Below are 15,609 nucleotides of genomic sequence, written 5' to 3'. Positions count from 1 at the left end.
TACACAAAAGGGTTGCCCTGGTGATTTCCATGACAGATTTCACATTCAGACAAATAGAGAAAAACACTAGCATTGCCAATGGACAAATACATAACAAGGGCGAAAACAAAAACAGCTGACGCGTCAGATACCAACAAGACGACGTCGGCCGACGTTAACGCTGACCAACCGCCAAAATCCAAGAAGTCAAGAAAACATGACGACGCTGATCTTGCTCTTGGATTTAAAGCAAATATGGTAGGAGATGAAGAGAGCCTGTGTTATATGTCTGAAAAGTCTGGCAGCTGCAGCAAAAATCTGTTTTTTGTTTTTCTTAGCACAGATTGAACTTTATTGTTGTTGTTCTGAAAAAATTATTGCACGTTTTATTATATTTCTATTTGAAAAAGTCTGATGGAGCAATTAATATAGTTTTGTTATTTTTTTACTTAGAGAAATGTGAAAAGAATGGTCACGATCTTGACTTTCTTTCAATAAAAGTTAAACTCGACCCATTTGTGACAATTTTGTTGGGGTGGGGGGGCCTGGAAATTTTTCTTTCTCCAGAGGGGGGCATGACAGAAAAAGTTTGAGAACCAGTGCTATAAACACAAATTGGGTCCGGAGTCGATTACATTTGTTTCCAATTTATTATTATTGATTAAACCAAGTTTAATTTGATTGTATCTCACAATTTAATGTTACTAACTTGAACTCTGGTGCCCTGTGTCAACTGCTAAATCTATGGACAGTTTAATTTCACAGGGGGATTGACTACGGGCATCTCTCAATAAACGGTCATTCATTTCTCTTTGGTTTCCAGTCTTACAGATACTTTAAATGAATATTTTACCATATCTTGAGTACACAAATCAGTACATCTGCGTGAGAAACAAACACCATAGGCAGCTGATCTGAAAACATCTACCCCCTTCTAGTGGTTGGGCCTGCCCAGCACCTTGCTACTTCATGATTGCTACTTCCCTGCAGGGTTGCCAGGTCTGCGATTTTCCCGCTGAAATGGGCTACTTTTTAAGTGTTGCCGCGGGTGGAAATTTTTGTCCGCTGGTTGGGTAGGCCTGTTTTAGTATTTTTTAATATTATTTTAGATTTTAGATTAAATCATTTATTTATACCCAAATCCTACCAAACAGACTCCAGATCATTCAGCACTACACACAATGCACATGGGACATGCATGCCATAGCAGAGGGGGTAAACAAAAGCACAAACCACAAACAAGCTCAAACTTGTAAACTTACATTCTTGCTATCAGGCTAGCTTTAATAAACCTTATAATGTTGTCTACTGCAGGAATTCATCAATAATATGAGGTTAAGTTTCGTGTTTTGGTTGCAAATTGTCCGTCGCTGGTCACTTTTCATTCGCAGAATAATGAGCTGTGTTACCCGACCTTTAACCCAGTTAGACATTACTGTGTCCTTAAAGTCGAGCTGAAACAGCATTTGGTGAGTATCTAGCTTCCGTATCGTGACATATTTCCGAGTGAAACAGGACGTGCAGGCAGGACATATCATTAGAGGGATTTGATTTGATCGTTGAGAAGTGGGCGTAGACAGACGTTCTCCACAGCGCAGTAGTTTGCTAACTGACCGAGCGTTCTTGGTGCTCTGCGGCTAAATGTTGCAGATTGATTGGTTGATTGTTTTTTTTTGGCCTATATTGTCAAATAGATGCACAATATTATGGATGTGATCTAAAAGGATTAAAATGACATTTTTCATTTCACCTCGACTTTAAACGCACTCCTCTATATCAACTGGAGACCTACAGTAAGCTCACATTGTCAATGACAATATTATATCCTGCCAAACAATGTTAATGTGGCGTTCTCTTATACTGTGCTTAGTGTTGTTTTAAAAAATGTTTCATAATGAGACAACCTACTGAAGTTTTTTTAATGTCAGTATTCCCATTAATATGAATTGAACTAATTACAATAGGCTAATGTAGATATGATGGAGGTTAATTTTGCATATATTACCTTGCTTGGGCCGTTCTAAATACACATTTTTATTTCTTTTTTTTAAGTTATTTTATTAGATTTTTCATGTGTACATTACAATGGCAGCACTCTAAACACATAGGCAAGAATTAGTGTCCATTTTTAACAAAGCACAAGGTTTGTATACAGTTACAGCAGAACAAGCAGCAAACCAAAAGGAGAAAATAAAATTGTTTGTGTTTTTAAATAATAAAGATTATTCAGGAAATAGTGCAGAGAACAGGAAAAAACAACAATCAAAAACTAGCACTGGCAACCACAATGATACCAGGGGTGTGTGAGTGTGATACAACTCACACCTTACTACATTCTGTCAAGCACATGGGGGAAATGGGGCAGTTCGCTTCTGCTGGGATGTCGACCATTTGTCGAGAAGCGGTTTCTAGTTTCTAGAGACATTTTCCTTATTGGCAAGTTTAAACCGAAGGCCTTCCATATGAATCACATTTCCAAGCTCCTTCAGCCATAAATACACGTTTTTGGTCCCAAGATAAAAAGAACCAAAAGCACCAAGAAATCAATAATTATGTACAGAATCTTGCAGTTCAACATTAAATTCAAATTGTTCAAATATTCTTATTAGAGGAGGACTATTTAAGATTTGTGAAAATTGACAGAGCAAAGCTTTGTAGTTAAATTATTAGTTTGGTGATTGTTTTTAATGACAACATTTGATAGATAACGTTTTTTCTGAAACACTATGACAATCATTTAGCTCTGGATTGCTTTAACAGATGCAGTGACAACATATTTTTACTAAAGGAGAGGCCTCAGTGAAAGGGAAAGGACATTCAGGCCTCTGATGGATGACAGAGGGTTGATCTTCAAGGCTTCAGCCGTGTATAAAGCAGACGAAGCTGGCCAGGTAGAGGTCTCCCGCGCACCCTCTCTGGGAGGAAGTTACACTTGAACGGAGCCCATGGGTTTGTTTTGGTCCATGGCACCAGAGAGTGCACACAAAATCCTGAAGAAGAATGTGGTCACGCCAACAAAGGTGGAGATAGAAGCACTGAGTGGAGACACGGGTGAGCTCCTAGCATCTGAAACCGACGAGAGAGGATTCATGACAGAGGGGATGAAGAGGATACCTGTGCGAGAGGGACGGATACGAGGAGTCCTCTTCATACCACCAGGTTAGTTATTTTCTGTGAGTACAGGGGAGTACATTGTTGATTGTTGATTTTTTGCATCTCAGACAAACAGGATGCAGCTGATTGGACAATAGTTATTTTAATGAGATAAATGCTGATAGGTCATAATGTTCTGCACAGTCATACATGAGACCAAGAAAACTCATCCGCACTTATGTATCATTAGGATTTAACAGATTTGATGTGTGAGAATTCTGATTTTTTCAAATGTTCTGCTTATATTTTCAGTAATATAAATTACATTGAATTGTAGGCTTTAACATGGAACCAGAAGTCAAAGACAACAGGTCTGCCACTGTGACTGACATACATCCCTGCTATAAAACACATAATTTAAATTACATACTGACAAACCCCATCTATTACATGTGTACTATTATATATTTTCCTTGTATTATTGTCTGTTGTCACTGTATGTGGAAACCTTCTTGTTATAATCTCTATCATTTACTTCACACAGCTCCACACTCCTACAAACTACCTTATCCTCTCTCTGGCTGTGGCTGACCTGCTTGTTGGGATAGTAGTCTGTCCTCTCAGCATGGCGTTCTCTGTCAGCACATGTCTGTATCATGAGGGTTTATTTTGTATGCAGCAGTTTTGATGTATCACTGAGCACATGTTCTATTCTGAACCTATGTTGTATTTCCATTGACAGATATTATGCTGTGTGTCAGCCCTGCCCTGGGTTCTGCTCTGATTGGAATTAGTCTTATAACTGCTGGACTGAACAATAAAGAATTTAATAAAAATGTTTTATTAAAGTGCTCATGGCAAACACCATTCCTTCCCAGTGATCATAATGCTCTGCCACAACCTCAAGACACCTTTTCCTTGTGGCAAAGAAACAGGCCCGCAGAACCCTGAACACAACCTGTCAGAGCTCAAAGTCTGGAGCAACTGTCAGTAAGATGGAGAGAAAGGCCACCGAAACTCTCGCTATTGTTTTGGGAGTTTTTCTCTTATGTTGGACTCATTTCTGTCTTTGCATCACCTTTCCTACTTTAAACAACAATTCAACACCAGTTCCTGTAATTGAAACACTTAACTGGCTAACTCTGTCAAATTCGATGTTTAATCCTTTTTTTGATTCTTTCAGGTTTAGGTTGGCTTTCAGAATGATCACGTCTGGGAAAATATTTCAGGGTGATTTTACCAACAAAAAACTGCAAATATAGACTTTGGAAATGTTGAGATGTAACAGTAAATGTGGACACAGAAAAAGTGACCATGTAACCCCAGAAATTTTTACAAGTTACTGTACTCAACCTAAGCATCACATAAGTATTGGTAAGAGATATATTAAACAGATGTAAACAGACATAAAGTTATATCTATAAGATTTTGTCATTTGAGGAATTTTAGTCAACAAAGAAACAAATACATTAAACCTGAGACTAGAACTGAACACACTTTTAAACAAATTAATAAACTGCATACTAAAGGAATGCAGTTTATTAATTTGTCACTTGTATTTTATGTACAACATTGGCTGAAGGTTTAACATAGATGCATTATCTGTAAGTATATGCACAATCATGGATCCCATCTGCTATAGTAATCTGTAAATAGAGATTAGTATAATGCAATTCCCAAAGTACAGCCACTACCTGTCATGAGAACAGAAGAGCAGGGTGTGAATGGTCCTATTGTAGCTAGTCGTGGTATTTCTGTGGAAAATGTGTCTTAGAAGTGAGATGATGTTTTCTGTGTGTATTGTGATTGCTGGTTGTCTCCTGTCTTACATTGTACCAATACAACTATGAGCTATGTTATCTTGGCCATACCATTGATTATAAAAACACATTAAAACCATATCTGTCCCTTACATTTGTTAGAAGTGTTGGAGCATCAGTAAAATAGAATGTACCCAAAATGTTATTTTGGGTTAAACACTGTCCAGTCAGTTTGCTTTATGACATGATGACATCCTGGAGAAGCTCTCTTGATTTGTTGAATTGTAGTTGTCGTGTCACTGTGTTGGATCAAATGTTGCAGAGCAATGATGATACTGGATCAGCGTTACATTCTGCTCTGCTCCCTTGGTTGTTTTTCTTTATTCATATCATTCAATCATTGTTTCCTTATTTATATAGAAAGCTTACCTCCCTGATTGTTGCAGTTACGTTACCTCCTGCCTTTCCTTAGCTTTCCCTCCCTACTGTAATTAGTGTGTGTGTTTTTCTCTCTCTTGGCTAATTCTTCTTGGGACCAAGTGTCAAGCATTCTAGCTTTTCCTCCTGTTAAGCCTTAGCATTTTTCGATCCTTGGCTTGCTTTCCTTACATATAAGATTTATATTTTATACCACAATGCATTGCAATTTTCAGAGGCTAAAGGTGCTGGAAAACAATGGTATATTTTATGGGTCTTGTGCATAGGTGTGGCAAAATGGCTTAAAAGTGCCCCGTACAAAATTAAGATAAAGTAACCCCCATAACATTTGATATGAATGTACGACATTTTTCTAGTTACATGTTACAAAAAAGTACAAGTTCTGACCTGTAGACGTCAACAAGTCAGCATTTAGTCATAGTTTTAGTGCAACCTAGAGAAAGTAAGGAACAACTTCACCCCACCATTTTGCCTCTGTGCGTTCTACATAGAAGACAGAACGTATCAGAGGCGTCATAATCCCGCCTTGAACTGGCTGTGTAAAAAGCTCTACAGTCTGTCTCCCTGTACCTTTGCTTCAGCCACGTTTTAAGTACTTGTGCAAAATCACTGTCAATTTTGTTCTCACCACCGTGTGTATGTTAGTAAATCAGAACCATTCTAAATTGACAGGCGCGTGTCCGCGATCTGCAATCAGCATACTGCCATGCCTCTATTTCTCTATATAAGGACATCTGTTTGGTGCCACATGAAGAGAGCGGTGTTAGGGAGAAGCTGAAAGACTGTGAAAGATGGCCTCAAAAGGTAAAAAAAAAAATTTCACATCAGCAGAAATTGAAACAATTGTGGCAGAGGTGGAGGCCAGAAAAGGCACACTGTTTCGGAGCGTGCACGGGCAGCAATATCTTCCAGCAAGGCCAATAAACAATTTAATAGTGTTACATTTCAATATGGACATTTTCATATGGTCTACTCTATTGTAAACTTAATAAACTAATTCAACTGCTATAATTGAAGATTTTAATTATATGACAATAAATTATGAGGATGAAACGGCATTTACGTTTGGTCCATACATTGGTAAATTCAATTATTGTTGTCTATAAAACCTTTTTTTTCAATAAATAAAGTTTTAATATAGTATGCATTTAGTTAAAAGGGTGTGTGTTAACATTTCCTAGGACATTTCTTTCATCATTTGTGCGTACGCATGGTCTGAGGGAGTTCTAAATTTGTTCACAGAGTACGAAGAAATTTAGGTAAGAACAAATCGATGAATCCCAGCTTTGTGCGTCAAACGTGCGTACGCACAGTTCAAGCACAGATTCGTGCGTACGCACTGTTTGTAAATGAGGCCCAATATTTTTGTAAAAAAAGATCCTTGATTTGCACCGGCGTTACATCCCGTGAGTGCATTGGGCTCTATTTCTGTTATCCATCTCATACCAGCTGTGACAGTAAAAACTGGCCTGACCATGGACTCATTAGTTGAAAAGTAAGTTTTCTTTTAATTCTGATGACACTGACAATAAATCTCTGCACCCATCTGCTTTCTTCTGAAGACATACTCTCTGGTGGCGAAGGCCAGTATTTGGGGGCTTCCGGTGTAGCCAGCCGTTATCCAGTAGACTGATACTTGATATCTTGGTAGTGGTTGATTAGACGACAAACATAAACTAGGATGTTCCTGATAGCAAGCATACATACTTCTGCCTCTCTTTGGTAATGCTCCATGTCGCAGCGCCCCAAGCTTCCAATCCCACTCTTGTGTAGTTGTTAGCAGAACTTTTAGTTTCCCAAGCCCCCCAGTGCCCTGGCTTGGGACACCATGACAGCGCTGCACTCCCCCAGGCCTGACTGACTGCCTGCCTGATCTTCTTGGCAGCCATACAGCCAGGGGAGGATCAGGCAGACCGGGCGGCTGAGATAAGGACTACATGAAGTTCCCCACATTACCTCACCCGATAAGGAAACAAGCAGAGAGAGATGCAGCAAGAGAGAGAGAGAGAGAGAAGGTCAGACTGGGAGGAATTCTCTGGACAGTGATGCACAGAGAGGCAGCCGGTGTAGGGTGTTCTCCAATTGTTTAGGGGTCTGGGTGAAACTCAGGGTACCACAGAGGCCCGGAGAGCTTCAGAAACTGAACCACAGAGTGTTTGCTTATACTTTCTTTGAGATCAGAGGAGTGATTTCAGCTATTCTTGAGCCAGTACTTTTTATTCATTTTTCTATGCATATATACCAAAGTACTTGAGATGATACTTTCAGCACATTTTCCAACACGGGACGGCAATTTTCCATCTAGCCAATGAGAATATACTGAAAAATAAGGGTATTAAGACCTGAAGTCGAGAGGAGAGTCCACTGCTCCACTTTCATAGCATCCATGGCGGTAAATCCTCTACAAGGTCTCATGTCGGTTGCAGCAAACCACCAGCTGCTCTCGCGCTCCACAGCAGAGCCACAGAGGCAGGCACCCTGTGCAGCCAGAAGCCCAGCAACCCTGCATGGACACAGGCAGCGCATACGCAGCGTGCGTGAGCCAAGGAAGTGGGTGAGTCTGCATTCATCTGTTGTCTTCTAAGTTAATGATGTATTAAGTTAAATTGTCAGATCCGACAGCGATGTTCTCTTCCACTTATTTATGTGACATTGAAGGATAAAGCCAACAAATTTAATAGTGTTATAAATTTCCCTTTTTTATCAAACATTTGTTGGAAGCTTTTAGCAAATCCACCCACATCAAGAGGTTCTTAAATAATATATTATTTTATCTCCCCAATTGCACAATTTTTTATTTTTTTTTCTCCATGCTCTGCTCTTTATATGTCCTCTACTGCTGGTGCACGCCATATGTGTGTGCATATAAAACTTTGGATCTGGTTGTGGATCTGGGGTCCAGTCCAGTACGCTGAGGAGTCAGCACTCCCCAGAAAATGCAGCGAGAGAGAGGAGCCGGGTACGCAACCTTCGACAGGCCTTCCACAGCCTGCAGGTACACCAGACACCCACTCGCTCTTTATCGGCAGTTAACACTGAAATACAAGCTGTCACTCTTCTTGTGCTGTCGTTAGCTCTGAGGTCCTTCCTTTCACATTTGTGTTTTAAGGCCTGCTTCCTTTTAGTGTGTTGAATTCAGTTTAATGAATCAACTCATACAGAGATTTAGTATGAAAAATAGATCAAATTATTCTGTCATTCATTAAGTTACTTCCTTCTTTTTTGTAGTTCAGAAGTTACAGTTTATCTGTATGACTCCTACCTCTCCTCTGAACGCCGACCACCTTAAACTAATAACTGAAAGTTATCCGGTATTAATCTGAAACTACATTCTTAGTTCCTGTCTACACCTTTAATCAGTGTTCTAACATTAACATTTATGAGCCTGTGTAGTTTTTCTAACTGTTTATGGTGGTTAATGGGAAGATTTAGAAAACAAAATCGAAAAAAGGAATTAAATTCTTAAAAATCTTGGCCACCCTGCCACCTTCACATGAATCTATTCACTGTAATTTCAGACAATATAATAGAAAATGTTGTTTTTGTTGCAATTTTTTGATTTTGATATTAATATTTGCAGTTATAGTTCAGTTGAAAACAAGTTGATCCCAGTTTGTCCGCTCTGCTCCGCTCTCCTCAGGCGGCTCTGCCCTCAGTGCCACCAGACACCAAGCTGTCCAAGCTGGATGTTCTGGTTCTGGCTACTAACTACATTGCTCACCTAACGGAGACCCTGGACCAGGGAGGGATGCTGGCCGATCACACCCTGACAGCAAGGCCGGGTGGATACCTGCATCCAGTTAAGGTACGGAAAGGAACCCTAAATGTACTGCTAATCATGCTTACTGCATTATATTATTCATTAATAGGATTTGACCTGCTGCATACAAATATGACAATCATCATATGGGGGTCCCACCAAAAATATTGGTTTAACATTTACAATCATTATTGTATGTGTAATCATTACAAGCTCTTGAAACAACCCTTCATGTACTGTTTCTCTCTGGTGGAAAAAAAAAAAAGACATACATACTGTCCTTGAGGAACACAATGCAACCTGTTTATTTGATAAAAAGCAGCAGTGAACACCAGTACAAAAATACAGGATCTAAAATGGCAGGATGTTTATTTATGTAGTCCCTAAGAAGGTGCAGATAGAAATTTAAAAATAAAGTGCAGCTGCACAATGTATGTCAAGTTAAAGTTATCACATGCCTTAAGTCATTGCTTGAGATGGGTCTGACAAGTGAAATATGTGGGGCTTTCCCTTGTTGCATTTAATATGTTTTTCCAATATTCGCTTCCCCGTACTGACAGCACAGTTTGTCCAAAAGTGGTTCAAATAGTTGTGCCTCACAGCCCCTTCTAGAGGTGGCCCACGACATAACTGTCAGCTTCCTTTTTAATTGACAGACTTTAAAAAAATGTAGGTGCTGTTACACCTCTAAATGACCAGTTAGTAAAACTGTTTTTGTCAATGCGTTAAAAAAGAGCATTAAATGTAGAAAAAAATGGTCAATTTTTCTTAAAATTTGGTAAACCAAACACATTTGACACTTTTTCCCCCCACATAACTCTTAAATTGGAATGTCGAGTCCTATATGACCTGCTTCTTTTTTGCACCTTGCACACCTCCACATAGCACTTTTGTATATTTCCACTTGGTAGAAATGTCCGTTTCTGTAGGAGCTCTGATTTTTACTATTTTACTGTTGATGTTGTTTATATTGTCCTATTATGTTGTGCCGTTTGTATTGTGCCTGACTTTTAAGTTTGATCTTAATTCAGTCTGTTTTTACTGTTGATGTTGCCCTTGTGTATTGTGTCATGCTCCGTGCTCTTGCGAATCTCATGTGACACCAAAACGACATCAACTTGTTCATTTTCCCACACGATTATGTGTTTCCAAAACTTGGGCAACTTTTGTTGATGTGGCTTTGTTGTGGGGGCTCATAATATAAGCTTGAAAAACAAACACATTGCGCTGTCACTCTCTGCAGAAGTGGCCCATGCGTTCTCTGCTCTACTGTGGCAGCGTGGGAGATCTGCTAACAAATGTCCCAGCCAATCAGATGCCTCCACCTGCTGGAAAGAGGACACAGCCACAGGCCTCCACCTTAGAAGAAACCAAAGAGTGATGGTACAACTTGCAACATTACCTTCACCTCACCTCTTATCTCCGATGTCATTTTGCCAAAGTGCTATAAACAGAAAGACTCATCAAGGCAAGTGAGAATTAACCTGGAGGTAATCGGTAATGAAAGGAAGCTGCTTTAAAAGCAAGTGAACTTTGTTTAATTTCAGAACTTAAGAAATGCAATCACTCCATCTGTAGGGTAATTCAAAACATTTTAAAAGCCAAGTTGCTTATTTATTTCATTGTATAATTTAGTCACAAAGGCCTGTAACTAGTGTGTTGTGCATATCTTTGCCCTGCTGGTATCAAGCTAAGTCAACACACAGTTACAGCTACTCAAGCAGTGCAAAACACACAGCACAGAGAGATTAAGCTTGTTTGAAGTATTTATTAATTATCTGCGCATTAGACAGCAGGTTGTCAGTAACAGGATTTAATCCAAGGAAATAAAAAGGCTGCTGCACTTGACTAATAGCATTACAAATCACTACATGGGTGAAACCTTTATCTTGATTTAAAACTTGTGCAGTGTTTTAGTTGCATTTTTCCAGATGTTACATTCACCGTTTGCTTTAGTCCACTTTGTACCCTTTTAAAAAATGTTAATTTATTGGGGGCTGCACGATTCATTTGAATGTTATCGAAATCACAAAATGCTTCATACAATATCCAATCTCCAGAAGCAACCATTTTGTAATCGAGGCAAAGTTTGTGACAAAATGCATCATGAAGGACTGTCTTTAGTTAAGACTGAGTGAAAACTGACTGAGTTTTTTTTTTTTTTTTTTTACTTATCTTGAATTATACTTCAATCATCCATCCTATGATGTTTTTTTAACATATTGTGCAGCCTTAAAAGCTGCCTACTTTAGAGTCTAATCCTTTTTATCTAGATGTTTGTGGTATCGCGTAAAGTCAATGTGTGTGTGTGTGTGTGTGTGTGTGTGTGGGAGTGAAAGGATAGACAGACAGATGGGCAGTGAGGGAGGGATTGTTGTGGGAACACAGCTGCTCTGTGATCACTTTGTATCTTTGCAGTAATGACCACTTAGTTCTGACCACAACTCTGGCACAGAATGTAACCTTTCACTTTGAGTAAAACATCTGCAATAACATGTGTGTTGGTTATCACTTCAAATCTGACAAACACATCTTAGAGGCTGAACAAATCCTGATGGTGTCATAACTTCCCGACTTCCACATTTTGAGCTAGCATCTTTTCATGAAACTGTACTGCATTGGTGCTTCATCTTGATGATGACTTTGATGAGGAAACTTAGCTGCCCCTGTACATAAAGATCTTGATTTGGCCAGCATTTGTTTTTCATATTAAGAGAAAGAAACATAAACCTTCTCAGCAACTCTGTTTCACATATTTTCAGCATGCAGAGCGATGAGGGAAAGTGTCACATGATGACGGCAAAACAAAGTGAACTTTCATACACTTAAGTCTGACAGATGTGGTTACACTGTGGTAATTTTGATGAAGCTGAACTTATGAACATTACTCGTAATGTTATGTCATCATTATAATGAGCAACAGCTAAGATATAGCTTGGTAGCAAGGCTAACATGAATGTTATAAGCCAGTTGTTTGTGCAGCATGGCGTCCATGGACAATACACAACTGTGTCACACAATGTGTTCCATAATTAAAATATACACTTAATATAGGGGAAGTTTAGGAATTGTGTCAGTCTGTTGAATGATCAGCCAATGTTGACTTGTGTTTTAAGCCCTGCTCAATTATGGGTTTTTGGTATCATTGGGGTCTTTGTTCTTCAGTCAGTTCTCCTTTTATAGATACCTTTGTTGATTCTGCCTTGCATGTGAGGATGTAAAAGTCTCCTCCTGCTTCCTTTAAACAGATTTCCAAACTTTGCTGGCGAAAATGTAAACACAGTCTCTGTGGGCTGGGTGTCACAAAATGCTTCATCAGGACTGGACCCAGTGACAATGCTGACAGCCATTATAAATAACTATATAAATAGACAATCCTCTAGTTGATGGTCTGGTTTGCTTTCATTGGTCAGATTATGGCATCAGTGTTAAATGTTTCATAGTGGTTAAAAGGTCTAAAAAAACGTCTACTCAACTTTTACCTACATTTAACAAATGCCACAGAGCCCATGTGTTGCATAGCACGGTTTTGGTCATGGCTGTGTGCACTGATAAATAATTAAAGCCTGGATTCAAGAGTTCAAACCTTTTTACTTTTTCTTGCATTGCCAACACAGAATATGTCATGTATATCTGTAAAGAGACAAAATGTAGAAAATAATGAGTAAGACTGGACAGCACCTTGACTTTGTCTAAAAAGAGACAAAGTTCCCAGTGTCCTCCTCTATTCACTGTATTTGTATCTAACCCTGTAATTCACTAAGCATCACATTTTGTAATTGCTCAGTACTAAAATTCATTCCAATAAATCATGTTGATATGTTTGGAGGGTGGATGGAAGAAGCCTCCAACAGATGGGAGCCCAGACTAACTAAAATCATCTCCTCCTTGAACAAGTGGGCTCAGTTCCACAAGCTACGGCCCAGCGTTCAAGGCTAGCTCTATAAATCTGTCGAGGGGGGGTTGGGGGGGTAGGGGGGCTGCCCCTGATTTTCCTGTGTGTACTCATGACTAATTTGGAACTGGTGAGTCTAACTACAGAGGCAGAGGTTACAGAAGGACAGGAGAAGCCAGAACAGGACATGCCAAACTGTAAAACAAAATAAAAAAACAGGTCAAAAGTCAAAGCAGACTCGAAGCTAGCCTTGAAAGTGTCCATATAGAAATAATACAGAAATGATTAAGCTTATAAATCTTTATTTTTTATGTCAGATGGAAGTTCAAACAATAAAATCCTTCAATTTCACGAATCACTTATTCATGAAACTCTTTTTCAATGCTTGAACATCTACTAGATGGTTTTAACTGTAACTTAAATTGAAAAATCATTCAGTGCTCTATAGCACACAAATATGAATGGATTGTCTTTAGGGGATGTTACAGTGTGGCGTGATGGCCATGTCGTTGCCTCAGCCTTGACAAACTTAACAAATAGGTATTCTGTAACAGCTTGCAGCAGAGGGGCAGATGCAATCACGCTGGAGTTCAACACCGACTGTAACTGTTAAATGATGGTCTCAGTGTTGTCAGGCTGAAGTAAACATGAGATATCTTATATAGTTTTCTTTCATTAGCCATAACATGTTTTAGTGTTGTACATTAGGGTTTCTTAAATCTAACCCTACTTTGACTTCACACAAGCCTGTGCACGTGAACAATTGCAAAGCAAGAAAACCAATGTAACAAGCAACAACAGTCTTGGCCAAGTTAAATACAATGAGCCTTCCCACTGTCTAATTTTCATTGCTACATATTTTGATTATTTCCTTCAACTACAACCTGACAACTACTGCTCAGTGTACCGACAGTAACATACAGTGTATTATACCAAGGCAAGTTTATTGCCAGAACATAGTCACAAGTGAACTTCTAGAGGCCCTGTAGCTGCCCATGCTTTCATGTAAAGACAGCTATTTACGCCACTCGAGCAGCTTGGTGTCTATCCAAGCTGGCTGCCCCCTCATCCCTTCATGTTTGGAGATAATAAAATATTTTCACTATCTCCTGCTCATTATGGCCAGAACACACTGATTACAGGCTGGATTTATGGAGCTGAGGCCAACCTCTTCCCTGCTTCGGTCAGCCCTTTACTGGAATCAGGTAGAAATGGAGGGAGAGTATGACAGAGAGGAGGAGGAGGAAGAGGACTGGAGAGAATGATGAAGAGAAAGAGGCGAGGGTGGAGGAATGGAACATGGAAAGACTTACATTTGTTTTTACTGATTCTGTGTTAAAACCATAGACTGTATGAATAATGGACGTAGCCACTGTAACGCCACCCATTCGTTTCTGGACTGCGTAAATGTACAGTTTGGGATTGTTGTCGCCGCCATGTTGGTTCAAGAAGTGACCATCTTGGGAGGAGAGGTTGGTGCTGGAGAGGAGTGAGGGGTTGGCAAGCGCCAAGTTATCAAAGCTAAACAGTCTGTGTGTGTGTTTGTGGTGGTGACTGACCACAGTTGCTTATTTATCAGACTGAAAACAGTACACTCGCTGTGACCTGGTGAGATGGCGGTGGGTGAACGACGCGTACGTGGAACCTAAAAATTACTGGTCTTCTCATCACGGTACTCCGTAATCTCTTTACTTCTATGCGCTGGCTGATGAATAAATAAATGTATGATAAACACTGAACAGGCTAACAAGCCAGGTATGGCAAGATCAGTATACCTGCTAGTTAGTGCAAAAATATGTCTCTATAATAACACTAAAAAGCTTGAGCTCAGATTTGTTGCACGGCCCGACAGTTGTGGAGCCAGCCTCAAGAGGACACTCGAGGAACTACAGTTTATTGCACAGTTAGTGTTGCTTCCATAAGTTTATCTGAAGCAGGTAAGAATAGCAAGGGCAGTTAAGTTGTAATCTCTATTTACAGATTTCTACACAGTAGAATCTGTAGGCAGGGACGTGGATTTCCGGGAAGGCAAGTGTTCTGGTTTCCTTTTGAACTACACTTGTAGTCCGAGTAATATTGACCAATCACGTATCAGCAGGCTGCGGCGTATGCAGGAAAAACAGTCCGTGAGGAGAGAAAAAGCATCACGCTGATGGGAGCCGATATGGCTCTGACGACGATTAAGCTTCTTATTAATCTCTATAAACAGACATCTACATGCTAACAGCTAACAATCGGTTCTAGATCTAAAATTTAACATGAGATGAATTCCCTTGACGCTGTGTCACAAAAGCCGTTCAGCGTTCCCGACGTCCTCGAATGCATCAGATCGATCCGACCTCCGTTCAACAAACGAGCATTTTAAAAGTTTTCTTGTCCTCTTGAGGACAGACCTGACAAAGCTTGAATTTTTACTTCTTACAAATCTGCATCATGATGTTGAAATTTGGGCAAAGGTAAGACCCGTTAATAACAAGTCAATCACAAGAGAACGGTTTCTCTTTCTGTAACAATGCAGCACGCTTACTGCCCGGCACGTTCACCGGTGATCCCAGAGGATATATCGTCTCAGACTATAGACGATGGGAACCAAGATTGGTGAAGGTGCAAAAGGCATTAGAGCCTTTTACCTATCCAGGCAATGACATACCTTACTTCAGCTAACTTGTTACAAAGACTGGGTA

At 39.7% G+C, this 15,609-nt stretch overlaps 2 pseudogenes; both read left to right on the top strand.

Moving 5' to 3' along the window:
• The first annotated feature begins 3,417 nt into the window (after nucleotides 1-3,417).
• On the top strand, nucleotides 3,418-4,334 carry LOC138585271 (trace amine-associated receptor 3-like; annotated as a pseudogene).
• A 3,322-nt stretch (nucleotides 4,335-7,656) lies between these two features.
• Nucleotides 7,657-10,411, top strand: LOC138610790 (transcription factor 24-like; annotated as a pseudogene).
• The last annotated feature ends 5,198 nt before the right edge of the window (nucleotides 10,412-15,609 follow it).

The sequence above is a fragment of the Semicossyphus pulcher genome, unplaced genomic scaffold (genome assembly GCF_022749685.1).
Source record: "Semicossyphus pulcher isolate SPU_LCO1_2020_fin unplaced genomic scaffold, fSemPul1.0.p SCAF_11, whole genome shotgun sequence".
Classification (NCBI taxonomy): Eukaryota; Metazoa; Chordata; class Actinopteri; order Labriformes; family Labridae; genus Semicossyphus; species Semicossyphus pulcher.
Note: the sequence above shows the minus strand (reverse complement) of the source record. Positions and strands in the feature narration are given on the sequence as shown.